This window comes from Aegilops tauschii, chromosome 5 (assembly GCF_002575655.3).
Source record: "Aegilops tauschii subsp. strangulata cultivar AL8/78 chromosome 5, Aet v6.0, whole genome shotgun sequence".
Classification (NCBI taxonomy): domain Eukaryota; kingdom Viridiplantae; phylum Streptophyta; class Magnoliopsida; order Poales; family Poaceae; genus Aegilops; species Aegilops tauschii.
Window position 1 is genome coordinate 396,488,948 of NC_053039.3, and position 27,055 is coordinate 396,516,002.

At 40.5% G+C, this 27,055-nt stretch overlaps 1 pseudogene; it reads right to left on the bottom strand.

The window, feature by feature from the left end:
- Positions 1-208: 208 nt before the first annotated feature.
- Positions 209-27,055, bottom strand: part of LOC109774712 (uncharacterized) — a 44,508-nt pseudogene continuing 17,661 nt past the window's right edge.

The window sequence follows — 27,055 nt, forward strand, 5'->3', positions numbered from 1 at the left end:
CCAGGAGTTGCAAGCGATTCCGAGAGAAAAATAAACAAAGTTGTTGTTCAGAGCAATCTCGACCTTTAATCAAAGATACTGGACCTGTTAGCCAAGTCAAATGAGTACTTACTATGCTGATATATAGAATTATAGATGACCAAAATGCACCAAGTAAGGTCCTCCTCAACATAACCAAAATGCCCTTGAGGTTCCCATCGGGCTCCTTCTTAGTTCTTACAAAGTTATAAGCAGATCATTACACATAAAAATCAAGGTAGACTGTTGCCCCAGTACTAAAATCAGAAATCATATATCAATCCAACCAAAGTACATTGTTCCTAGTGTTTTTTTTTGGGAGACATTGTTCCTACTCCCTCGGTTTCCAAATATAAGCCCTTTTAGAGATTTCAATAAGGACTACAAATAGATGTATATAGACACATTTTAGAGTGTAGATTCACTCGTTTTGCTTCGTATGTAGTCCATATTGGAATATCTAAAAAGACATATATTTAGGAACGGAGGGAGCAGTTAGTAGCGTTACTCACTTGACAACATCTTTAATCTGCTCATAGGTGTCTGCTGCCTTTGCAAGTCTAACGGTCAGATCAACAACAGACACATCGACATGGGAACACGGATGGCCATTCCAGTCAACTTCCCATTAAGTTTTGGAAGTACCTTGCCAACAAACTACAGGAAATCAAGCAGTTAAAATGAAACCCGTGTACAAATAAAATGGAAATGGCAATCCTAATGCGAACTAATAAGAACATAACAAAAGAAACTGCAATGCAATGTGTACCATTCAACCAGATAACTGGTGATATTATATTACACTTACGAAAACTAACCTTTGCAGCACCAATGTTCCTAGGAATGATGTTGAAGCTAGCAGCCCTTCCCTCTCCCCAGTCCTTGCTTGAGAGACCATCAACAGTTTTTTGGGTTGCTATAAATTCAAATTTCAACCACATCAAACTATAAAACATTAAATCTGGAGGGGGGAGAAACTACTTGGTCTTTTAATTCAGCAGAGTGTGTGAGGACTCCCCTTTGCAAGAACAGAGGTCAAACGCGGGTGGGCAGGGGCGCATCATCCCGCCCTGGCCAGTCAGGCTAGGCCTAACCCGGCAAAGATACATAAATCAAGTGTTTGCCAGAAACATGAGTTTAAAAAAAAAGAAACATAAAACCAGTGTAATGCATAGATGTCGTGGCATGAAAAGTGATAACCAAACCCTTATCAATGCCAAACCTGACACTGATAACCTGAAAGTAACAAATCATCAGCGTAACATTACAGAGATGGTTGGTTTATTTGAGCAGCACAAAATTGTGATTATAAGTGCAGCAAGTGTTGATGCCCAGACTTGTATTCATTGACACCACAGACAAACATGGGAGCATCCTTGCCGGGAGCAGAAGTAATGACCCTCTTGACACCACCCTGTAAGTGGTAACACAGAAAACTATTAGTATCAAAATATACAGCTACAACTTTGAAAGCCAAGAAATGGAAACTGTGAAAGATGGGAACAAAAATATACCTTAAGGCTTAATGTGAGCTGCAGCACTGTCCTTGTTAGTGAAAACACCAGTGGACTCAACAACGTACTCAACACCAGCCTAAGCCCATGGGATCTCCTCATGTTTCTACATTAGAATATTGAATAAATCACTAACCTCCTTCTCACCGAAGAGAACGAACTTGGAGTCATTCAACTAATGTTATGCATTAGTTGAATAGGAGCTGGCACTGAGACAGTGAGACTACGCATATCCTATTTATGAGTAATTTTAACATGCTCCCTCTTACCCCCTCTTTTCACATGAGAGGTAAGAAGGTAAGATCTATTATGTATGTGAAAAGGGGAGGTAAGAGGGACCATGCTAAAATTTGCCCTTATTTAAACCACCCGAGATTACTATGCAATATGAAGTGTATTGTTAAGAATAGTTGACATTCCTCACATCGAGAACTATAAAATCATTCTCCACATTAAGTGAGAAAGATCAGGTACACCTGCAGCAAATCTAAAAGTACCATCCCAAAATTGGCGATTGATTCATCCTATATTGCTATCGATTTTCAACACTTTGGGCATGATTTTTATTCAATTTATTGTACTAACATATTAATCTAGTTCCCAGTGTTAGTTCTTTTTTTTGCATTTTCAGGAAAATATTCAGAAAAAGTGCCGGAAAAATCAGATTTTTTTTCAGGATTTTGTGGAACAAAAGGACCCATGGGGACTTGGGCCCACACCTGGTGAGGCCCACAGGACCTAAGCGCCCTAGGGCTGGATGTGCCTACAGGGGACGCCTACAACCTGTGGGGCCCCATGGCTGGCGTCTGGTGCCACTGGCTTATAAATGCCTCGAAACCCAGCTCAGAATTATCGAGCATTTTTTCGCCGCCACCATATCATGTTTCCGAGGCGATCTTTGTTTACAACCCTGATTCGGAACTCTATCGAAGGGGGAATTCATCTCCATCATCATCAACCTCGATCATCGTGCTCCAAGATGAGTTGTGAGTAGTGCACCTCCTGGACTACGTGTTCATGGCAGTAGCCAATGTTGTAATCTCTCCTCTTAGATGTGTTTCTGATGTTCAATACAATAGCTATATACATGGGCTGCCCTACGTGATTGTAGTTTATCAAATGAGTTTGTGGTGGTGTTGTAGATCATGTGATGGATTAACTCTATATGTTCAGATTTGTTCATGATTCATGTTTGATATATAGGTGCATAATTATTTCCGGTTGCTTGTCTTCTCTTGGCCAGTTTAGATCGGTAGCCAATAGTGAAAAAGGTGTGCATTAGTTGGGTTCAAGGCTTGCAAGTAATCTACAATAGTGACAGAAAATGGATAAGGCTTGTTATAATTGTTGCCACTAAGGGTTAAGGTTAGTAGAGGATGAATAATCCCCTAATCATAACAGTATGTCATCGTTCTAAATGCAATTACCCGTGTTTACACATAATGTCCAAATAATGAAGAGTGTCTCGGTCTATGGACAAGCTATTTAGCTAAAGATGGATGAGAGGGTCTTGGTCTTTAGTACTGGACGTACTGCCTATATATATTCTCACAATATTTACTTACCTGGCATGAGCATGAGTGTTCCATATTGAACTCATACACACGAGAAAGTCACCATTCCCATTTTTTATGCATTGGAGAGATACACTTGGGGAACCTATGAACCCCAGTTTCACCATAAGAATCACATTCCAATAACATTTACACCTTATTTTGTTTTTAGTTTTATTTTATTTCAAAAATACCAAAAAAATTCATCACACATTATCTTTTAATAGCCTTGTTCAACTAGCAATAAGACTAACAGGGATTGACACCATTATTAGAATTGTTGGGGGCACAGGAGATATTTTTTCAACAACAATTCTACTGGGTTGATCTGCTGCACATGTTTGCAACTTATCACGTTCTTCCACGCAAACTTCAGATTTATGTTCCGAACATTGACATGTACAGTATGTGTCTTGTGCAGTGGGCTCTTCCTAGGAGTAGTCAACTGCTGATTGATTCGCTCGCCACCGTGACTACAGGGAGTAGCTCGTAGAGGACAACTTCACGTCCAACTTGATTATATTAGTTTTAAAAGTTTTAAATATTCTACTGCATTGGAGCGCTAAAATGATAGGTATGTTGTGTGGTGGCTCGGTCATCGCCTTGAGATTGATCGTGGTTCAAATGCATTGGGATCAGATGGACATCACGGGTACCACCGCCGAGGGTGGAAAGGATGATAAACGATGACAGGGGTATAGCGCCATGTTGGAGGGACTTGAGCCATGCTTATTGAGCTAGGTAGTTGAGACTGTGATGTTATTTCTTGTCCTGTTGCAAAAATATATTTTGAAGTGTGAAAAAATTCCAAACAAAAAATTGGCGCATACATCTCGACATTATATGTGTGCACGTCAAGTTTCGGAGAAAACCGAATTTTTTTTGTGGCTTGTGTAAACAAGACAAAAGGATGTCTTGTGAAAAACATTTTTTAACACCAGATTTTGTCTTTTCACACGCGACACATAAGTTGTTGGTTTTTTGTGAAACGACTTTGTGAGTATGTACAATATAGAGATGTACGCGCCAAATTTTTGTTGGAATTTTTTGACATTTCAAAATATGTTTAAAACACATTTTAAAATCAGGAGCACGCGCTCCCATGTGCCAAAATACCACTCTCCTACAAATGTGCTTAACTAATCATACAGTACAAGCCCGTATTAAGATATTTGATACGCTTTACAAAGTTCTACCAAGATATTTAACAACATTAAGATATACACAAATATATGCATAAACAAATACATGGAAAGGTATACATATGCGCTATACAATTCATGCAATTATAAAAAATTAATTAAAAGATATTGTTGTTTTTGTTAAAAATGAAATTAAGGCATTTGATTTCATTATCTTGTTAAGAGTACATGTCTTGAAACGTGATAGAACTAGCACATCACATATTTTTTAGCAGAATACAACTAAAAGATAGCACAATGTAGTTTTAGTGATATAACATATGATAACCAATAATATTATAATTTACATCTAGCACTATTATTATGTGGCAATTATACTAACTATATAATACAAAATGCATACTCGTTAAAGTAATAGTATAACCGCATATTTTATAAGAAATATAAAAGTTTTGTATAAGTATTATTTATTTTAAATTGCTCCGAGGACACGACAATATACCGAATTATAGCGTCGCTCTCAACTGGTTGCATATGAGATCACCCGTAAGGGTGTCTACACAGACTAACAGCCGGAGATAGTCCACGTTGGTGACGGAAGCACCCATTGGAGTCGATAAGGTTAGTGGCATGTGTGAAGAGACTGAGCGCCATGGATGAGTACGCTGCGCTTGGTTGTAGGTTGGCGATGAGTTAGATAACCACGTGGACCATCTTTAGTGGACTCTACATTGATCTGACCAAGGAGGAGGACGATGATGTTGCCTGGATCCGTCGGTTGTTTTAATTTAATATTTTTAATGTTTAGTTTTATTTAATGTAAATAGACTTCACCGACTGTTTATTTCTTTTAATTTCCAAAATCTGCCACAAGTGTGAAATGTGTCGGCCCATGTTGATCGCATCTGTGGATCGGTGGACAAAACTGGACTCTGCTCTTAATTAGTGTCTTCAGTGCTCGTTTTAGGAACTGACCTCGCGCGAGAAACACCTGGGCCAGCCCATTAGGATAGTCGCTCGCCCGCCTTGCTAGCCACCTTGTTCACTGCTTTTCTCAAAAAACTCTCAGTCGCTGCTCACTGTCAAGGAAAAAAAATACCCATTCTGAAAAAAAAAACACATACAATTTTTTCCTAAAAAACCAAGAATTTTGAAACTTCATGAACAGATGTAGGTTTTGTGAAAAAAACGAAAATTTGGAAAAAATCACGAGTTTGAAAAAGTTCCTAAATTTAATAAACTTCATGAATTTTAGAAATTTTTCGTGATTTAGATAATTTTTTTAGGAATTTTAAAAATTTTGAGGAAAATTTTCATGATTTTTTTGAGAAAAGCAGTGAACGGAGGGAGTTGTTTTTTAAGAAAAAGGTCATCTTTTTTTAAATCATCGATTTGAAAATAATTCATGAATTTGAAGAAAAAATCATCATTTTTAAAAAAATTCACAGATTAAAAAAAACTTCATTGATTCTGAAATAAAAATTCAAAAAGCTAAAATGTTCACGGATTTGAAAAAATTCATACAAATTGAAAAAAATCACGAAGTTGAAAAAGTTTCACATATTTGATAAAAGTTCATGAATTGGAAAAAATATCAAAATTTTAAAATTTTCACAAATTTGAGAAAATAAGAAAAAAATAAAAGGAAAAAAATTGAAAATTACTGAGTAAACCCGAAGAAAAAACTGGCCAAAAACCGAAGGAAAACTAGAGTCTTTCTTTTTTGCGTTACATTTGACGCACAACAATAGTAGAAAAAGAATAAACTAGACAACAAGTGAGGTCGTGGTTATCGCGTTCGGAGCTGAACCATGAGGTTCATAGTTCAGCCTCATATATGCTGACCTTTTGAAGGTTGCGAAAAAAAGTTAAATGGGCTGAGCCCATGTCAGAGATGGAGTGTGCGTCGGTTTGCACAATAACCTATAACTGGCACTAAAGGCCGCAGGAAAGGATGTCATAAAATCAGTTGCTCAAGCAATTCCAGTTTATTCATGTTTTGTTCCAGGCTGCTGAGAGGGCTTTGCGAGAATGTCACATCAATTATTCGTCAGTTCTGGTGGGGAAGCAAAAGAGGAAACACAAACTAGCATGGGTCGCATGGGATATCATGACCACACCAAAACACACCGGGGGGGGGGGTCTTGGTTTCTATGATTTGGAGCTCTTGAATCTAGCATTATTGTCAAGGCAAGCTTGGAGGTTATTGAATGAACCTGGGTCTTTGAGTGCAAGAATGTTGCGGGCTACTATCCAGATGTTTCGCTTCTTGAAGCCGAATTGGGACCTCACCCTTCCCAAATTTGGAGAGCGATAGTTGACGGAAGAGATGTATTGGCACAAGGCATAATTAGAAGGATCGTTGATGGGGCTACTACAATCACATGGGACCATAAATGGATCCCAAGCGAGAGTTTTAAGAGACCTATCACTTCGTTGACAAGCCTCGACACAAGCAGTTTTAGACCTATTGAAACAGCTATGCTTCTTGGCGGAGGGGCTTGCTCGTTCAGTATTCACTCCTTTCGATGTTGAAGCTATACTGAAGATCCCTTTGTGCACCAAGAGGATCGATGATTTTTGGTCCTGGAGCAAGGAACCTCGTGGTAACTTTATAGTTGGATCTGCATATCGCATGTTGGTTTGAACCAAATATGACAAAGAAGGTTGGCTTGAAGGACGGGAGGGATCATCTAGCAGCGAGGGGGTTATCAAGGAGTGGAAGGATATATGGAAGGTTATGGTACCATCCAAGATTAGGGTATTCTTGTGGCGTCTGGCTAGACACTCTATTCCCTCTGGTGAGGTCTTGCATCGAAGGAACATGGCCACGACAGGAGCTTGTGTTTTGTGCGGAGCACCTGATACTTGGCGGCACGCGTTGCTTAATTGCCCAATGTCTCACGGTACTTGGGTGCTTTCTTCTGAAGCCATTTTAGATCAACAATGTATTCACCAACAGGATTGTGCCAAGCAGTGTTTTTTTGCAATGCTCGGGGCGTTACCAACAAAAGAATTCATCACGTTTGCAATATATTTATGGTCCATTGATAACCCATAAGTATAGGAGGTCATTTGTAACCTTTTTGATAAATGAGAGTGTCGAACCCAACGAGGAGCCAAAGGTAGAATAAATATTCCCTCAAGTTCTATCGACCATCGATACAACTCTACGCACACTTAACGTTTGCTTTACCTAGAACAAGTATGAAACTATTTTGTAGGTGTGATGCTAAAACTACTTTGCAAGAATAAAACTACGAGTACTTTGCAAGATAATAAAAGTTAGTTGTTTAGTATAAAGGTTTTATCATACAAGAAAGTTATTTGTCCATAGGGAGTTGATAACTAAAACGGTAATCATTATTGCAATTTTATATGAGGGAGAGGCATAAGCTAACATATTTTCTCTACTTGGATCATATGCGGAACTCTATGGGAACTACTAGGCATCAGACCGCTAATGCTTCTCACCTATCAGACCAGTCCACGAGCATTGGATCAGATGCATGTTGGCCGTCAGATTTGCTAGTAAACTTCCACGCGTGATTTATGGACTGTAGCGGTAATTTTTTAAGCGAAATTTGTGGCGTTAATTGACTGTGCATCGCAACTGCTATGCGTGGACGGGCCCAGGGATAGGCTTGGTCGTTTGTTTCCTTCTTCTGAGATTTGTGCTTCCAAGAATTAGTGGAATATAAATCCTAACCATAATTTGTTTCCAGGTAGTAAACCAGCTCCGTATCATAACCATACATTAGTGGAAACTAAATCATATCATAACTAGAATTTGTTTCCTGCTTCCGAGAATTGTGCTTCCAATAATTATGCTTCTGAGGATTGCTTACAAAAATCGTTTGCTATCCATATTTACGAGAGATTATGTGAATCTTTATGCCATGGAAACAATCCTTTTAAATGTCAGATGCATATACTTCAACTAAATCTAGTACAATATATACCTATATTTTTCGGAGACGCATTTTTATGCAACGATGAAATAGTTTTGTGCCATGGAAACATTACAAACCGATGGTAAAATATGCTTTGTGGCAAGGCAGAAAAATATTATTCAACAAAAGGAATTAATCTATGTTATATTTTTAGGAGATGGAAATAAATTTTTGGTGTAAAGGAAGCATTTTTGTTCTATAGTGAAAACTTTTGCTTTGCAAAGAAATCATCGGCATACAAAAAAAGAATGATCAAGCCTTGAAACAAATTCATAAGATATGCAAAAAAAGTATTACAATTCCTTTTTGCAACTAAATAAAAGACTATTACATCAACACTTGTTACAAGTTGATTATTGACAAAAGATCTGCGGTGCCACGTGCTCTCTGTCGTTCCAGTATAACCGACAACTTAGAGTGGTGACTGGTTTGTCTCAGTTACAACGTGCTCAGCGTCATTGCAAGGCATCATGCGGACAACAAAGAAGCGCATTTGGAATTGGGTGCAGGTGCATGTACATTAGAAGCATTCGATTAGAAAGAGGAAAGCACAAATTGTAGTTGTTGATACTATAAAAGGTGCAAAAATACATTTACAATAAAATTTCACCAATAAAAGTGGCACTGGTTGATGCACATTATAGTAGTGCTTGAAGCAAATGTGGCTGCTAATGATTCCATCAAAATGATTTTACAATAAAATAAGCATATACTTACAATGCTTGAAGCAAAATTCACTACGCAGCATCGGCTTCATTATATCGTAGCATATATCAAACAGACTTGAAGCATGGAGTTTTTTTGAATTGGTAGCATGAGTGGATGTAGAAAGTTGTGTTTGGCAAATAAGTTAGGAACATAAATTAATTAGCTAATACAGTACTAAAATAGTCTGTTCTCAATATAACTGGAAACATATATGAGAATGAACTATTTCCATGAAAAAAAGCTAATTTGTTAACCTAATTGTGGACTATTGACACAATCTATCTAGAATGAAGTACAATACTTTGAATGTGTGGATTAGCAATCAACATTCATGCCGACTAACATAAAACAAGAGTATAAAAAAATGAAAGCATGGATGAAATACTGGAAACATATAGATACTTGCACACATGATACCGAAGCACTCGTCTGTGATACAGATCAAAGGAAGCACATAGAAAACTTAATGCACAGGTCCATGAAGCATTGCATATCTGACAGCGAAGCACAAAATTACCACTTGTGGCCATGTTGAGGAACCGCTTGCGTCCATGGCAGGAAGCATCAGAGACGGTGTCAACTCGAATAAGGGAACCATGTAGAGGGACGCCATGGAGGAGTAGCGTCGGGCGAGGTCATGGTGGAGGACACGATGCGTCGTTCTGTACTGTCAGCCATATGATCTGAATGTCAAGGAGCCTCGGTCGTCGGCGGCAGGATGGAGAGCCAGATCTGGAGTGGTTTGGGAGGAAATTGACCGAACTGGAAGGAGGAGGGAGGTGCGGATTTTGCGGGATTGGGGAAGGTCATGGGTGTGCTGATTATATGTGCGGGAATTGGGGGTGGTTGGAACGTACATGATATTGTCGAAGCTTCTCTCGGCCATGCGATCAAAAAGAAACCAACGATGGAGTAGCGGTCTGACGATTGGAAGAGATCTGACATTTGACTATAAGTGTTTCCCTAAGGTAAAACCCAACCATAGTATTAAATATCAAGTCCTCTTTACTCCCATATGCAACAACCCACTTACTCGGGTTTGTGCTTATGACACTCACGCCACCCACCATAAGCGAATCATGAACATATTGCAACACCCTACAGCGGGGATCCCTCACGTTTGCGCGACACGGAGGGCACCATAGGACATCACGAAAATAAAATATACAACTCATACCAATCACGATCATCAATCGACCCATAGGACAAAACAGATCTACTCAAACATCATAGGATAACCACATATCATTGAATAATAATATATAGTGTTGAGCACCATGTTTAAGTAGAGAATTGTAGCGGGAATAGAGAGGTTACACCGCTGCGTAGAGGGGGAGAAAGTTGGTGTTGAAGGTAGCAAGGTTGTTGATGTAGATCGCCGTCACGATCCTTGCCCCAGCGGCACTCCGGCGCCATCGGGAGAGAGGGGGAGAGAGCCCCCTCCTTCTTCTTCTTCCTTGGCCTCCCCCCTAGATGGGAGGAGAGTTCCCCCTCTGGTCCATGACCTCCATGGCAGCGAAGGGGCGAGAGGCCCTCCTAGATTGGATCTATCTCTCTGTTCTTTTCTGTTTCGCGTTCCCTAAATTTGGCCTTCCACCATTTCTTAAATATCCGTAGATCCGTAACTGCGATTGCGATGAAATTTTAACATGATTTTTTTGGATATAAGCTCCCTTGCGCCCAATGTAGAGCCCCAACCGACTTACTGGGTGCCCACAAGGCACCACCGCACGCCGGGGGGGAGGCCGCGCCCTGGTGTCTTGTGGATGTCGTGGGCCTCCGTTTGCGTTGATTCCACCTCCCAAAAATCACATATAATCCAAAATAATTCTCCATAAATTTTTATCCCGTTTGGACTTCGTTTGATATGGATATTATATGAAACAAAAAACATGCAACAAACAGGAACTAGCACTAGGCAGTGGATCAATATTAGTCCCAAAAAAATATAAAATGTTGCCAAAAGTATATAAAAGTTGTATAATATTGGCATGGAACAATCAAAAATTATAGATACAACGGAGACGTATCGGCATCCCCAAGCTTAATTCCTGCTCGTCCTCGAGTAGGTAAATGATAAAAAGATAATTTTTGATGTGGAATGCTACCTAGCATAATCTTGATCATATATCTAATCGTGGCATAAATATTAAGACACGAGTGATTCAAAGCAATAGTCTATAATTTGACATAAAGACATTAATACTCATGCATCCCAACAAAAAATCATGTCTTTCAAAATATCAATGCTAAAGAACGTTATCCCTACAAAATCATATAGTCTTGTCATGCTCCATCTTCTAACACAAAGTATTTATCATGCATAACCCCGATGACAAGTCGAGCAATTTGTTCATACTTTTTAACGCGCTTCAGCTTTTTCGACCCCCATGCAATACATGAGCACAAGCCATGGACATAGCACTATGGGTGGAATAGAGTATGATGATAGGGGTAAACATAGAGAAGACAAAAAAGTAAGAAAGTCTCACATCGACGCGGCTAATCAACGGGCTATGGAGATGCCCATCAATTGATATCAAAGCGAGGAGTAGGGATTGCCATGCAACGGATGCACTAAGAGCTATAAGTGTATGAAAGCTCAGACTGAAAACTAAGTGGGTGTGCATCTAACTCTATAATGAAAATTTCCCACTAGTATATGAAAGTGACAACATAGGAGACTCTCTATATGAAAAACATGGTGCTACTTTGAATCACAAGTGTGGAATTAGATGCCCCTTCTCTCTTTTTCTCTCATTTTTTCTTTTTTCTTTTTTTTCTTTTTTTCATGGGCTCTTTTTGGCCTCACCTTTTTTTTCCTTTCCCCTTTTTTATATATTTTCGTCCAGAGTCTTATCCTGACTTGTGGGTGAATCATAGTCTCCATCATGCTTTCCTCACTTGGACATGCTCTAATAATGAATAATGGTGATCATCACACTTCTATTTACTTACAACTCAATATTACAACTCGATACCTAGAACAAAGTATGACTCTATATGAATGCCTCTGGCAGTGTACTAGGATGTGCAATGAACTAGCGTAGCAAGGATATCAAAAAATGGACAAGCCATGAAAATATCATGCTAGCTATCTTACGATCATGCAAAGCAATATGACAATGAATGCTCAAGTCATAAAAACGGAACGGTGGAAGTTGCATGTCAATATATCTCGGAATGGTTATGGAAATGCCATAATAGGTAGGTATGGTGGCTGTTTTGAGGAAGATATAATAAGGCTTATGTGTGATACAACGTATCATATCATGGGGTTTGGATGAACCGGCGAAGTTTGCACCGACTCTCGAGGTGAGAAAGGGCAATGCACGGTACCGAAGAGGCTAGCAAATTGCGGAAAGGTGAGAGTGCGCATAATTCATGGACTCACATTAGTCATAAAGAACACATATACTTATTGCGAAAGTTTATTAGCCATCGAAGCAAAGTACTACTACGCATGCCCCTAGCGGGATAGATTGGTAGGAAAAGCCCATCGCTCGTCCCCGACCGCCACTCATAAGGAAGACAATCAATAATGAATCATGCGCCAACTTCATAGCATAACGAGAGACTATACGTGCATGCTTCGGGAATCACAAACCTTAACACCAATATTCTTACTAACCACACCCATTTACTAGTACCTCCCACATATTATCATCTCTATATCACAAAACTATTGCAAGGAATCAAACATATCATATTCAGTGATCCACAAGTTTTATGTATGATTTATGACTAACCATGTGAATGACCAATTCCTGTTGACTCTCTAAATAGATATAAGTGAAGCATGAGAGTTTAATTCTTTCTACAAAATACCATGCTCTAATAAATTTAAGAGAAGTGAAAGAGCATTCTACAAATAACGGTTTTCTATATGAATAGAAACAGACAATCCAAACTTCAAATGATATAAGTGAAGCACATGAATCATTCTATAAAGTCATACTCAAAAGATATAAGTGAAGTGCAATGAGCATTCTATAAATCAACTAAGGACTATCTCATACCATCATGGTGCATTACTAAAAAGAAAAAGAAAAGGCACACGACGCTCCAAGATTTACACATATCACGTGAACGAAACGAAAACCAAAACATACTGATACTTGTTGAAGAAAGATGGGATGCCTTCCGGGGCATCCCCAAGCTTAGACGCTTGAGTCTCCTTGAGTATTTACTTGGGGTGCCTTGGGCATCCCCAAGCTTGAAATCTTACCTCTCCTCCTTTTCCTCATATCGAGACCTCCTCAATCTTTGAACACTTCATCCACACAAAACTTAACAGAAAACTCCTGAGATCCATTAGTATAATAATGCAAATCACTACTTTAAGTACTGTTGCAAACCATTCATATTTTATTTTTGCATTATCCCTACTGTATCCTAACTTCTCCATGGCTTATACAACCGATAAAATCCATAGTTCCATCAAAACAAGCAAAACAATGCATCAAAAACAAAATCTGTCAAAAATAGGACAGTCTGTAGCAATCTGAACATTGACCATACTTATGTAACTCTAAAAATTCTGAAAATTTGGGACAAAATAAAAAAATTCATAGCAGTACTGTGTAAAAATTTCAGAAACTTTTGACATTCCATTAAAAAATGTAAATTCACGCACTACAGCCAACGTTTCTGTTTTTGCACCGCACATACCAACAAGCAATCTAATCATCCTAAAGGCAAATCTTGGCACATTATTTTTATAATACAATGGGTTTGTAAAAGGGGATTTTTTTGAAAAGTTTCTGTAATTTAAGATTCACAAAGTTTCCATAGGCATGAACAAGTTCAAGGATATCCCCCACTCCAACGGTGTTCGTCCCTCTCACTTTCACTTTTCCTTTTGTAAAGTTTTAAGCTCCCCTCTATATTTTTTTTGTTTTGAAAACTTAAAAAAGCACACGACAGAACAAAATGACTCTCTAAAACTTCTGGGTTGTCTCCCTGGCAGTGCTTTCTTTAAAGCCATTAAGCTAGGTGTAATGTGCTCAAGTAATGTATCCACCCGGATCCCAAGGTATATCAAAGCCAATTTTAATTAGCAATGATTTGTAATTTAGTAGTGAGCACAAAGCAACATATATCAAGCAATGACGAAGTCTAACTCTCTTCATATGCATTGGCATGTCATAAAAGAACAATTCATGCACGTCAAGTAAAGGCCAATACATAGCATAAATAGTTTCTTGCAATTTTATCGTGTTGGAAACATAGAGAGGCGGAGATGTAGTTCCTCTCTCATAATAATTGCAAGTAGGAGCAGCAAACACATGCATATTATATTCATCAAAATTATCATGTATAGTGGTAAAACGCAACCCATCAATATAATCCTTAATAAGAGCAAACTTCTCCGATATAGTGTAGTTGGAAGAATTCAAAAAGATAATAGGACTATCATGTGTGGGTGCAATAGCAACAATTTCATTCTTAACATAAGGAACTATAGCAAGTTCATCTCCATAAGCACAATTAATACTGGCATCTTGGCCACAAGCATAGCAAGCATCAAATTCATCAAAAAAGGATATTTCAAACGAATCAACGGGATCATAGTAATTATCATAGCATTCATCGATCCTTTGGTAAGTACGAAGGGAAATTAAACAATGTATGAGTTGAAGAGTTACTCTCATTAGAAGGTGGGCACAGGTAGCTAATCCGCTCTTCCTCCTTTTGTTCTTCAGTCTCCTCCTCATCTTTTTCATCTAATGAGCCCACATTTTCAGCAATTTCTTCTTCCATAGATTCCTGCAAAATATTATTCTCTTCTTGGACAGTGGCGACATTCTCAATGAATACAACAATATCGGAATTGTATTTATAATTCTCATAGCAATATTTAAGTACAGAAAAAATTTCAGGTCTATAAACAACATCATCATAATCTTCATACTTTTCAAACAGAGATTCAATTTCACTAGCACCCTTAAAAGCAACAAATTCTTCTATTCGTTCCACATCATAGTAATCATATCTACCATTAGCATAAGAACCAAAGGTTTCATTATCATTAAATTCATATGAAAAGGGAAGGTGTGGAGCCTTCATCTTAGAGCAACAAGTATAATCATATCTCAAGCATAAATTCCAAGCATACCATTGCAAATAATCAATTTGATCCCGTAAGAGTTTCCCTTTTTGATTCAAGCGATAATCCCTAAAGTATTCACGTTGATCCAACGTGTCTCCCATTATCAAGTTGAACGGGGTTTTCTTAGGATTATCAAAGTAGTGTTTAATATTTTCACATAATGAGCATCGAGGGTTTTAGGAGGTTCCCCATCTCCATTAGTAGCAAGTACAACTATTCTTTTGGCATTTCGTGTTCCATATCCATAATTAAAGATAGAGAACAACTTAGAATAGAAAATAAAAACTAAGTGATAAAGCAAACAAGCACACACGACAATATCAACCCCACGCTATTGCTCCCCGGCAACGGCGTCAGAAAAAAGGTCTTGATAACCCACAAGTATACGGGGTTGTTTGTAGCCTTTTTCGATAAATAAGAGTGTCGAACCCAACGAGGAGCTAAAGGTAGAACAAATATTCTCTCAAGTTCTATCGACCACCGATACAACTCTACGCACACTTAACGTTTGCTTTACCTAGAACAAGTATGAAACTATTTTGTAGGTGTGATGCTAGAACTACTTTGCAAGAATAAAACTATGAGTACTTTGCAAGATAATAAAAGTTATTTGTTTAGTATAAAGGTTTTGCCACACAAGAAAGTTATTTGTCCCTAGGCACTTGATAACTAAAACGGTAATCATTATTGCAATTTTATATAAGGGAGAGGCATGAGCTAACTGTTGGGGAACGTAGCATGGAAAATAAAAAAAATTCTACGCACACGCAATGATATATCCATGGAGATGCATAGCAACGAGGGGGAGAGTATGTCTACATACCCTTGTAGACTATAAGCGGAAGCGTTTCACAACGCGGTTAATGTAGTCAAACTTTCTTCATGCTCCAACCGATCTAGTACCGAACGCACGACACCTCCGTGTTCTGCACACGTTCAGATTGGTGACGTTCTCCGCCTTCATGATCCAGCAAGACGGCGAGGTAGTACATAAGTTCCAAATAGCACGACGGTGTGGCGACGGTGATGGTGATGTAATTTCCGCGGGCTTCGCCTAAGCACTACGAAAATATGACCGAGGGAGTAAACGGTGGACGGGGGCGCCGCACATGGCTAAGACAATGTTGTGTCCTTGTGTGGCGCCCCTCCCCATGTATATATAGGTGGGAGGGGAGAGGGAGGCAGCCAGGGCGCGCCCCTAGGGGATGGCCGCCGGCCCTAGGGCTCCTACCCTCCTGCGCCCCCTTTCCTTGTATGAACAAGGGGAAAGGAAAGAGGGGGGAGGGAAGGAAGAGGGAGTCCAACTCCACACTTTCCTTTCCTCCTCCCCTTTCCTTTCCCCCCCATAGGGCCGGCCCCATAGAGGGCACACTAGCCCCTTGTGGGCTAGTGTGTTCCCTCACTTGGCCCATAAGGCCCATATCTTTGCCGGGGGTGCCCGAAACTCCTTTTCGGTGACCCGATAAGTACCTGGTACCCTCCGAAACACTTTCGGTGTCCGAATACCATCGTCCTATATATCAATCTTTACCTCCCGACCATTTCGAGACTCCTCGTCATGTCCGTGATCTCATCCGGGACTCCGAACAACATTCGATCACCAAATCATATAACTCATATAGCACTATATCATCAACGAACGTTAAGCGTGCGGACCCTACGGGTTCGAGAACTATGTAGACATGATCGAGACATCTCTCCGGTCGATAACCAATAGCGGAACTTGGATGCCCATATTGCCTCCTACATATTCTACGAAGATCTTTATCGGTCGAACCGTTATGACAACATACGCAATTCCCTTTGTCCATCGGTATGTTACTTGCCCGAGATTCGATCGTCAGTATCTTCATACCTAGTTCAATCTCGTTACCGGCAAGTCTCTTTACTCGTTCCGTAATAAATCACCTCGTGACTAACTCCTTAGTCATTTGCTTGCAAGCTTATGATGTGTATTACCGAGAGGTCCCAGAGATATCTCTCCGATACTCGGAGTGACAAATCCTAATCTCGATCTATTCCAACTAAACAAACACCTTCGGAGATACCTGTAGAGCATCTTTATGATCACCCGGTTACATTGTGATGTTTGATAGCACACAAGCCATTCCTCCGGTATCCGGGAGTTGCATAATCTCATAGTCGAACGAATATGTATTTGACATAAAGAAAGCAATAGCAATAAACTGGACGGTCAATATGCCAAGCTAACAGATGTGTCTTGTCCATCACATCATTCTCCTAATGATGTGATCCCGTTATCAAATGACAACACATGTCTATGGTTAGGAAACCTTAACCATCTTTGATCAACGAGCTAGTCTAGTAGAGGCTTACTAGGGACACAATATTTGTTTATGTATTCACACATGTATTTAAGTTTCCGATCAATACAATTCTAGCATGAATAATAAACCTTTATCATGAATAAGGAAATATAAAATAACAACTTTATTATTTTGCCTCTAGGGCATATTTGCTTCACTAACATACTTTCTCTACTTGGATCATATGCACTTATGATTGGAACTCTAGCAAGCATCCACAACTACTAAAGATCATTAAGGTAAAACCCAACCATGGCATTAAGTATCAAGTCCTCTTTACTCCCATACGCAACAACCCACTTACTCAGGTCTGTGCTTCTGTAACTCACGCCACCGACCATAAGCGAATCATGAACATATTGCAACACCCTACAGCAGGGATCCCTCACGTTTGCGTGACATGGAGGGCATCATAGGACAACACCAAAATAAAATATACAACTCATACCAATCACGATCATCAATCAACCCATAGGACAAAACAGATCTACTCAAACATCATAGGATAACAACATATCATTGGATAATAATATATAGTGTTGAGCACCATGTTTAAGTAGAGAATTGTAGCGGGAATAGAGAGGTTACACTGCTGCATAGAGGGGGAGAAAGTTGGTGTTGACGGTAGCAAGGTTGTTGATGTAGATCGCCGTCACGATCCTTGCCCCGGTGGCACTCCGGCGCCACTGGGAGAGATGGGGAGAGAGCCCCCTTCTCCTCCTCCTCCTCCTCCTCCTTCTTAAATATCCAAAGATCCGTAACTTCGATTGCGCTGAAATTTTAACACAATTTTTTTCCGGATATAAGTTTCCTTGCGCCCGAAGTAGAGCCCCAACTGACTTACGGGGTGCCCACAAGGCACCATCGCGAGCCAGGGGGGAGGCCGCGCCCTGGTGTCTTGTGGAGGCCGTGGGCCTCCGTTTGCATTGATTCCACCTCCCAAAAATCACATATATTCCAAAATAATTCTCCGTAATTTTTTTATCGCATTTGGACTTCGTTTGATATCGATATTCTACGAAACAAAAACATGCAACAAATAGGAACTGGCACTGGGCACTGGATCAATATGTCAGTCCCAAAAAATAATATAAAATGTTGCCAAAAGTATATAAAAGTTGTATAATATTGGCATAGAACAAAAAAATTATAGATACGACGGAGACGTATCAGCCATTTGGGGAGCAAGAAGGAAAGCTATTTATGAAGGTATTTTAAGCCACCACATACAATACGTGGCTTTATCAACTCTTATATATCTGAGCTTCGGGTTTTAATATGAAACAAAGCTGCCAGCTGGGGCGCTACCCACCATCCCTCTGGATGGCTTGCCCCTCCTGTAAGTTATGCAAAGTTGAACGTGGATGCTGTAGTTGGCCGCAGGGGACAAAGTGGAGCTGTTGGTGCTATCTGTAGGGATCGGGTGGGAAGTTTTCTGGGAGCGTCAACATTTGTCTTCACCAACACATAGGTGATCCGACTAGCCTTGAAGCTCTGGCTGTGAGAGAACGTTTAGCTCTAGTTGCGGATCTGAATCTTACTAGTGTTCATGCTGCTTCAAATTGTAAAGGGGTTGTAGAAGAGGTCAAAAACGAAGGTGCTCCTATTTATGGACGAATCATTAGGGAGATCAAGCTACAATTATGTTCTTTTATTCCATGTAATTTAGTGCATGAGTTTAGGAGCTCAAATTTTGATGCTCACAACTTAGCGAAGCATGCTTTGAATTTGAGTGCTGGTCGCCATGTTCGGTTAGGCCAGCCCAACAGTATTCTTTTCGTCCATGTAAACATTGTGACGGTTTAATAAAGCTTCTCAAAGTTGTCTAAAAAACTAACGCTAAAGGCGACGAACAGTAAATGGGACTTCGACATCTGCTTGGCCAACTCAATACGGACAAATCTGCATATCGCGTTGGAGTTAGAGCATCTGCAACCAGGCAGCCCAAACCCTCCTCAAATGCACGGGCTGACCGACACTGATCGGTCACGATTTTTCGACCCAGACGGCCGCCTCAAACGGGCCTCAAATGCTTGGGCTGACCGGCACCCCTCATATCCAGGCCAAATATGGGGCGGATATGGGCGCGCCCGGGCACGCCCGCCATGTCGGACCCGGCCCATGCTGGCCCACCCGACCCCACATATATTCGTCCCCATCCGCTCCCCGGAGCAAGCCATAGCCACTTCACTCCACTCCCCTCCGCCTCCCGAGCTCACCTTCGGCGGTTTCCGGCCTTCTCCGGCATGGCAGGTGATGACCCACAAGTACAGGGGATCAATCATAGTCCTTTCGATAAGTAAGAGTGTCGAACCCAACGAGGAGCAAAAGGAAATTACAAGCGGTTTTCAGCAAGGTATTTTCTGCAAGCACTGAAATTATCGGCAACGAGTAGTTTGACAGCAAGATAATTTGTAACGAGTAATAGATAGTAATAGTAAAAAAAGTGCAGCAAGGCAGCCAATCCTTTTTGTAGCAAACGACAGGCCGGAACAGTCTCTTATAATAAGCAAATCATTCTTGAGGCCACACGGGAACTTCATCTAGCTAGTCACTTTCATCATGTTTATTTAATTCACGTTCGCTACTTTGATAATTTGATATGTGGGTGGACCGGTGTTTGGGTGTTGTTCTTACTTGAACAAGCCTCCCACTTATGATTAACCCTCTCGCAAGCATCCGCAACTACGAAAGAAGAATTAAGATAAATCTAACCATAACATTAAACATATGGATCCAAATCAGCCCCTTACGGAATAATGCATAAACTAGGGTTTAAGCTTCTGTCACTCTAGCAACCCACCATCTAATAACTACTCCACAATGCATTCCCTTAGGCCCAAAGATGGTGAAGTGTCATGTAGTCGACATTCACATGACACCACTAAGAGAATCAACAACATACATATCATCAAAATATCGAACAAATGCCAAATTCACATGATTACATATGACAAGACTTCTCCCATGTCCTCAAGAACAAAAGTAACTACTCATGAATCATATTCATGTTCAAGATTAGAGGGGTATTGAATAGCATAATGGATCTGAACATATAATCTTCCACTAAATAAAGCAACTAGCATCAACTACAAGATGTAATCAACACTACTAGCAACCCACAGGTACCAATCTGAGGTTTTGATACAAGGATTGAATACAAGAGATGAACTAGGGTTCGAAATGAGATGGTGCTGGTGAAGATGTTGATGAAGATTGGTCCTCCCATGATGAGAGGTGTGACGCCCCCGATTCAATCGTACACTAATCATACACGCAAACGTGTACGATCAAGATTAGGGACTCACGGGAAAATATCACAACACAACTCTAAAATAAAACAAGTCATACAAGCATCATAATACAAGCCAGGGGCCTCGAGGGCTCGAATACAAGTGCTCGATTATAGACGAGTCAGCGGAAGCAACAATATCTGAGTACAGACATAAGTTAAACAAGTTGCCATAAGATGGCTAGGACAAACTGGGATACAGATCAAAAGAGGCGCATGCCTCCTGCCTGGGATCCTCCTAAACAACTCCTGCGTCGTCGGTGGCCTGCACGTAGTAGTAGGCACCCTCGGTGTAGTAGGAGTCGTCGAAGGTGGCGTCTGACTCCTGGGCTCCAGCATCTGGTTGCGACAACCGAGAAGAATGGAAAGGGGGAAAAGAGGAGAAAAGCAACCGTGAGTACTCATCCAGAGTACTCACAAGCAAGGATCTACACTACATATGCATGGGTGATACCCCACAAGTATAGGGGATCGCAACAGTTTTCGAGGGTAGAGTATTCAACCCAAATTTATTGATTCGACACAAGGGGAGCCAAAGAATATTCTCAAGTATTAGCAGTTGAGTTGTCAATTCAACCACACCTGGATAACTTAATATCTGCAGCAAAGTATTTAGTAGCAAAGTAATATGGAAGTAACGGTAACGATAGCAAAAGTAATATTTTTGGGTTTTGTAGTGATTGTAACAGTAGCAACGGAAAAGCAAATAAGCGAAGAACAATATGTGAAAAGCTCGTAGGCATTAGATCGGTGATGGAGAATTATGCCGGATGCGGTTCATCATGTAACAATCATAACATAGGGTGACACGGAACTAGCTCCAATTCATCAATGTAATGTAGGCATGTATTCCGAATATAGTCATACGTGCTTATGGAAAAGAACTTGCCTGACATCTTTTGTCCTACCCTCCCGTGGCAGCGGGGTCCTAGCAGAAACTAAGGGATATTAAGGCCTCCTTTTAATAGAGTACCGGACCAAAGCATTAACGCATAGTGAATACATGAACTCCTCAAACTATGGTCATCACCGGGAGTGGTCCCGATTATTGTCACTTCGGGGTTGCCGGATCATAACACATAGTAGGTGACTATAGACTTGCAAGATAGGATCAAGAACTCACATATATTCATGAAAACATAATAGGTTTAGATCTGAAATCATGGCACTCGGGCCCTAGTGACAAGCATTAAGCATAGCAAAGTCATAGCAACATCAATCTCAGAACATAGTGGATACTAGGGATCAAACCCTAACAAAACTAACTCGATTACATGATAAATCTCATCCAACCCATCACCGTGCAGCAAGCCTACGATGGAATTACTCACGCATGGCGGTGATCATCATGAAATTGGTGATGGAGGATGGTTGATGATGACGACGGCGACAGATTCCCCTCTCTGGAGCCCCGAACGGACTCCAGATCAGCCCTCCCGAGAGAGTTTAGGGCTTGGCGGCGGCTCCGTATCGTAAAACGCGATGAATCTTTCTCTCCGATTTTTTTCTCCCCAAACACGAATATATGGAGTTGGAGTTGAGGTCGGTGGAGCTCCAGGGGGCCCACGAGGCAGGGGGCGCGCCCCCACCCTCATGGAAAGGGTGTGGGCCCCCTAGCCTTGATTCTTTCGCCAGTATTTTTTATTATTTCCAAAAATAATCTCCGTGGAGTTTCAGGTCATTCCGAGAACTTTTGTTTCTGCACATAAATAACACCATGGCAATTCTGCTGAAAACAACATCAGTCCGGGTTAGTTCCATTCAAATCATGCAAGTTAGAGTCCAAAACAAGGGCAAAAGTGTTTGGAAAAGTAGATACGACGGAGACGTATCAACTCCCCCAAGCTTAAACCGTTGCTTGTCCTCAAGCAATTCAGTTGATAAACTGAAAGTGATAAAGAAACACTTTTACAAACTCTGTTTGCTCTTGTTGTTGTAAATATGTAAAGCCAGCATTCAAGTTTTCAGCAAAGATTATGACTAACCACATTCACAATAACTCTTAGGTCTCATGTTTACTCATATCAATGGCATAATCAACTAGCGAGCAATAATAATAAATCTCGAATGACAACACTTTCTCAAAACAATCATGATATGATATAACAGATGGTATCTCGCTAGCCCTTTCTGAGACCGCAAAACATAAATGCAGAGCACCTTTAAAGATCAAGGACTGACTAGACATTGTAATTCATGGTAAAAGAGATCCAGTCATAGTCATACCCAATATAAATTAACAGTAATGGATGCAAATGACAGCGGTGCTCTCCAGCTGGTGCTTTTTAATAAGAGGGTGATGACTCAACATAAAAGTAAATAGATAGGCCCTTCGCAGAGGGAAGCAGGGATTTGTAGAGGTGCCAGAGCTCGATTTTGAAATAGAGATAAATAATATTTTGAGCGGCATACTTTCATTGTCAACATAACAACCAAGAGATGGCGACGATATCTTCCATGCTACACACATTATAGGCGGTTCCCAAACAGAATGGTAAAGTTTATACTCCCCCTCCACCAACAAGCATCAATCCATGGCTTGCTCGAACAACGAGTGCCTCCAACTAACAACAGTCCCGAGGGAGTTTTGTTTGCAATTATTTTGATTTGGTTTGCATAAAGCATGGGACTGGGCATCCCGGTGACCAACCATTTTCTCGTGAGTGAGGAGCAGAGTCCACTCCTCTTGAGAATAACCCGCCTAGCATGGAAGATACGGACAGCCCTAGTTGATACATGAGCTATCCGAGCATACAAAATAGAATTTCATTTGAAGGTTTAGAGTTTGGCACATACAAATTTACTTGGAACGGCAGGTAGATACCGCATATAGGAAGGTATAGTGGACTCATATGGCATAACTTTGGGGTTTAAGGAATTGGATGCACAAGCAGTATTCCCGCTTAGTACAAGTGAAGGCTAGCAAAAGACTGGGAAGCGACCAACTAGAGAGCGACAACAGTCGTGAACATGCATTAAAATTAATAAACATTGAGTGCAAGCATGAGTAGGATATAATCCACCATGAACATAAATATCGTGAAGGCTATTGATACGTCCATTTTGCATCATGCTTTTATATCAATATTTATTGCATTATGGGCTGTTATTACACATTATGTCACAATACTTATGCCTATTCTCTCTTATTTTACAAGGTTTAGATAAGGAGGGAGAATGCCGGCAGCTGGAATTCTGGGCTGGAAAAGGAGCAAATATTAGAGACCTATTCTGCACAACTCCAAAAGTCCTGAAACTCCACGAAAGTTATTTTTGGAAATAATAAAAAATATTGAGCGGAAGAAATACCAGAGGGGGCCCACACCCTGGCCACGAGGGTGGGGGGCGCGCCCTACCCCCCTGGGCGCACCCCCCTACCTGGTGGGCCCCCTGTTGGCCCTCCGGTGCCCATCTTCTGCTATATGAAGTCTTTCGCCTGAAGAAAAATCATAAGCAAGCTTTCGGGACGAGACTCCGCCGCCACGAGGCGGAACCTTGGCGGAACCAATCTAGGGCTCCGGCAGAGCTGTTTTGCCGGGGACACTTCCCTCCGGGAGGGGTAAATCATCGCCATCGTCATCACCAACGCTCCTCTCATCGGGAGAGGGCAATCTCCATCAACATCTTCACCAGCACCATCTCCTCTCCAACCCTAGTTCATCTCTTGTATCCAATTCTTGTCTCTAAGTCCGGGATTGGTACCTGTAGGTTGCTAGTAGTGTTGATTACTCCTTGTAGTTGATGCTAGTTGGTTTATTTGGTGGAAGATCATATGTTCAGATCCTATATGCATATTAATACTCCTCTGATTATGAACATGAATATGCTTTGTGAGTAGTTACGTTTGCTCCTGAGGACACGGGAGAAGTCTTGCTATTAGTAGTCATGTGAATTTGGTATTCGTTCGATATTTTGATGAGATGTATGTTGTCTATCCTCTAGTGGTGTTATGTGAACGTCGACTACATGACACTTCACCATTATTTGGGCCTAGAGGAAGGCATTGGGAAGTAATAAGTAGATGATGGGTTGCTAGAGTGACAGAAGCTTAAACCCTAGTTTATGCGTTGCTTCATAAGGGGCTGATTTGGATCCACATGTTTCATGCTATGGTTAGGTTTACCTTAATACTTCTTTTGTAGTTGCGGATGCTTGCAATAGGGGTTAATCATAAGTGGGATGCTTTTTCAAGTAAGGACAACACCCAAGCACCGGTCCACCCACATATCAAATTATCAAAGTACCGAATGCGAATCATATGAACGTGATGAAAACTAGCTTGACGATAATTCCCATGGGTCCTCGGGAGCGCTTTTCTTTATATAAGAGTTTGTCCAGGCTTGTCCTTTGATACAAAAAGGATTGGGCCACCTTGCTGCACTTTATTTACTTTTGTTACTTGTTGCTCGTTACAAATTATCCTATCACAAAACTATATGTTACCTATAATTTCAGTGCTTGCAGAGAATACCTTGCTGAAAACCGCTTATCATTTCCTTCTGCTCCTCATTGGGTTCGACACTCTTACTTATCGAAAGGACTACGATAGATCCCCTATACTTGTGGGTCATCAAGACTCTTTTCTGGCGCCGTTGCCGGGGAGTGAAGCGCCTTTGGTAGGTGGAATTTGGTAAGGAAAAATTTATATAGTGTGCTGAAATTTACTGTCACTTGTTACTATGGAAAGTAATCCTCTGAGGGGCTTGTTCGGGGTATCTTCACCCCGACCAGTAGAGCAAAGAGTTGCTCCTCAACCTACTGAACCTACTGAAGATGAAAATGTCTACTTTGAGATTCCTTCGGGTATGATAGAAAAACTGCTAGCTAATCCTTTTGCAGGAGACGGAACAATGCATCCTGATGAGCACCTAATCTATGTGGATGAAGTTTGTGGATTATTTAAGCTTGCAGGTGTGCCCGATGATGTTATTAAGAAGAAGGTCTTCCCTTTATCTTTGAAGGGAGATGCATTGACATGGTATAGGCTATGTGATGATATGGGATCATGGAACTACAAATGACTGAAATTGGAATTTCATCAGAAGTTTTATCCTATGCATCTTGTTCATCGTGATCGCAATTATATATATATATAATTTCTGGCCTCGCGAAGGAGAAAACATCGCTCAAGCTTGGGGGAGGCTTAAATCAATGTTATATTCATGCCCCAATCATGAGCTCCCAAGAGAGATAATTATTCAAAAAAATTATGCTCGGCTTTCTGATAACAATCGCACCATGCTCGATACTTCCTGTGCTGGCTTTTTTATGATGAAGACTATTGAATTCAAATGGGACTTATTGGAAAGAATTAAACGCAACTCTGAAGATTGGGATCTCGACGAAGGTAAGGAGTCAGGTATGACACCTAAGTTTGATTGTGTTAGATCTTTTATGGATACCGATGTTTTCCGTAAATTTAGCACTAAATATGGACTTGACTCTGAGATAGTAGCTTCTTTCTGTGAATCTTTTGCTGCTCAGGTTGATCTCCCTAAGGAGAAGTGGTTTAAATATCATCCTCCCATAGAAGTAAAAGTAGCTGCACCTATTAAAGTTGAAGAAAAGACTATCACTTATAATGATCCTATTGTTCCTACTGCTTATGTTGAGAAACCACCTTTTCCTGTTAGGATAAAAGATCATGCTAAGCTTCAACTGTGGTTCGTAAAAGCAATATTAGAACCTATACACCTCCTGAGCAAGTTAAAGTTGAACCTAATATTGCTATAGTTAAAGATCTCTTGGCTGATAATATTGATGGGCATGTTATTTATTTCTGTGATGAAGCTGCTAGAATTGCTAAACCTTGTGCTAAAGATAAACATAGACCTGTGGTGGGCATGCCTGTTATTTCTGTTAAAATAGGAGATCATTGTTATCATGGCTTATGTGATATGGGTTCTAGTGCTAGTGCAATACCTATTGGCTTATACAAAGAAATTATGCATGATATTGCACCTACTGAGTTAGAAGATATTGATGTCACGATTAAACTTGCCAATAGAGATACTATTTCACCAATGGGAATTGTTAGAGACGTTGAAGTCTTGTGTGGGAAAACTAAATATCCTGCTGATTTTCTTGTTCTTGGTTCCCCACAAGATAGCTTTTGTCCCATTATATTTGGTAGACCCTTCTTGAACACTGTTAATGCTAAGATAGACTGCAAAAAGGATGTTGTTACTATTGGTTTGGGTGATATGTCCCATGAGTTTAATTTCTCTAAATTTCGTAGACAACACCGTGAAGAGGAATTGCCTAGTAAGGATGAAATTATTGGTCTTGCTTCTATTGCCGTACCTCCTAGTGATCCTTTAGAACAATATTTGCTAGACCATGAAAATGATATGTTTATAAATGAAAGAAGGGAAATTGATGAAGTATTCTTCAAACAGGAACCTATCCTGAAACACAATTTTCCTGTTGAAATCCT